Here is a 2,296-nt window from a genome sequence, read left to right as displayed (position 1 = left end):
GTGATTTCTTGTTTTGTGTTGTGCTTTTCACGTCAACTTGGAATATAGGTTGAATAAGACTTGATATTGCTGTATGGATAATGAAGTCAGCATTTATCTGTCTTCTCGGGAGCCTTGTCTTCCTGGAGAATTGGCATGCATTTATACGGGATGGCAAAGCAGAGTGGGTAGTCCAGCTTTCTCTTGTGCCGTCTTTGACACTTGCTGGTGCTGTGGTGAGATGGCTTAAGGAGATAAACACTGTGAACTTTAAGTTTCTGACAAGTTTTGCCCTCTGAAATAACTCACCATGTGGCTGGTTGAATGTCAGTGTTGGCACAGCAAAAAGAATTGGACTACAAAGCTCTCACAGCAAAAATAATTTCATCCTGATTGTCAGGGTATGCCACCAAAGGAGTTTGTCATAATTTTTAAGAGGCTATTTCAGAATGTCAGTGCCAGCAACTATTTACAAATAATTAAAAGAAACACAAATACATCTAACTCTTCTAAGGCTTGATAAGGTATGCCAGGAGAAACTGGTGATGAAACAAGTTCTAACTTAAAAAGTATTGAGTAATGACCATTATCCATTATGTTTTATCCATAAATTGCAGTTGAAAACTCTTAGTAAAATGAAGGCAAAGGACCTGAAACACTGAAGTTCAACAAATAACCTTCCAACTCTGATTTTAGTGGTGAACTAGACAAATTAGGAAGTGTCAAGAAAATTGTTCTCTTTAAACTGAAATGCTAAAGTCCAATAATGAAAAACTGTAACTTTGATTTTTGTCCTTTCAAAATTAAGGGGCATAGCGTGCAGAAATAGTGAGGCAGCTGGATGCCCAAGCGTGGGAAGTAGCTGCAGGGCTGGCTGGGGGGAGGCATTCAGGCTCAGGGAATTACGGTAACGGGAAGTGAGACAGAGATGGTGACTTCTTGCCAGGTTATGGCATCTGTGGCCTGTAATTGTCAAGGGTTGAGAAGTTGTAATTAGTCAGCTAGAGAGCAGTAGTTCAGCAGATCTGTTGCCTGGAAGCCAAAGCCAGAAAGGGCTGTCTCAATCCTTGGCCAACAGTTAGACTTGTCACAGATATGATCATTAGGTGGTTGAGTCCATATAAAGTTGTAAGTGGCAACAGCGTTGTATTACCTGGTGTGTTTTGTGCCTCATGGTGACCGGTGTGATATAGTCCACTTGAAGAACAGGGGAAAGTGGTAATTCTTACCGTATTGGACATACTTGTACATGTATGTAATGTATGAATAATTGTTAGAATTAAGTTACCATTTTGAAAGTTATCAATCCTAAAATGGGAAGGATAATTTGTAGCTGTTTCCTTATTTATGGTTTGGGGTTTGTTTGGTATTTTTAGTAGTAGTAGTAATAGTATTATTTTTTTTTTTTAACTCAGATCAGTTGGGCGGAGGTCTCCATTAGCAGTTTTCTATCATTTCTGTGGCTTGTGTTCTCCCCAAGGATGGGAGCCTCATCTCTGCTTGGTTGGGAATGGATTTAGGAATACGGTTTAAATAAGCTCCTGATTCGTTCAGGAAAGAAAATAGCCTGGGTAGCTCTTATACTGTGTTTCTAAACACAGCTAGTTAAACAGATACATTTCTTTAGCTATTTTCACATTTTCTTTCATTCTAGGCAAGTGATTAGTATATGATCAGAATTCTGACTATGCTTGTAAAGTTTTGCAACAAAGTAAAAATAAATCAACCTAAGTAACAAAACTTAGCGTTACTTTGTGCTAGTACACCATAAGCCTAAATTCACAATTGAATTGCAGGGAATATTTAAATAGTGACTTTAGACAAACCCCACAGTTCCTCTAGGTTTTTGTATACCCTCAGTTCTAGGCTTGGGATATAGAATGCAAGATGATGCTGGCTCTTAAACATACTCTCCTCTCAAATGCTTCAAAGAAGCGACCACCAGAAGTTCACGACAGCTGCTGCGCAGGCTGAGACTGTGTAATGGAACATTTGCATCCGATGACAACAGTTAAGAGATGTCTGTGCTGGTTTACATGTTGGGTCAAAATAACTTCTGAGTGTGTGTGTGCATAAAGATGATGTGCATGAGGTGAAGTTTATTAAGTCTGTCATTTTGTCATTTGTCCTGTATAACTGTATTTCAAATCTGTAATAAAGTTAAGCCTTCGGTCTTGCGGTACTTACAAAGTCTTTGACTGCGGTGCTGCGTGATTCGGAAGAGGTGTGACCCAGGCAGCTGAAGAATGCTTTTTGGAAAAGCACCTTCCGTTGCTTGGTAAAGGATGAGCAGTTTGGTGCGCTGGCACTACTGCTG

Source organism: Vanellus vanellus (assembly GCF_965231255.1).
Source record: "Vanellus vanellus genome assembly, chromosome: 2".
NCBI classification, from domain to species: domain Eukaryota; kingdom Metazoa; phylum Chordata; class Aves; order Charadriiformes; family Charadriidae; genus Vanellus; species Vanellus vanellus.
Note: the sequence above shows the minus strand (reverse complement) of the source record.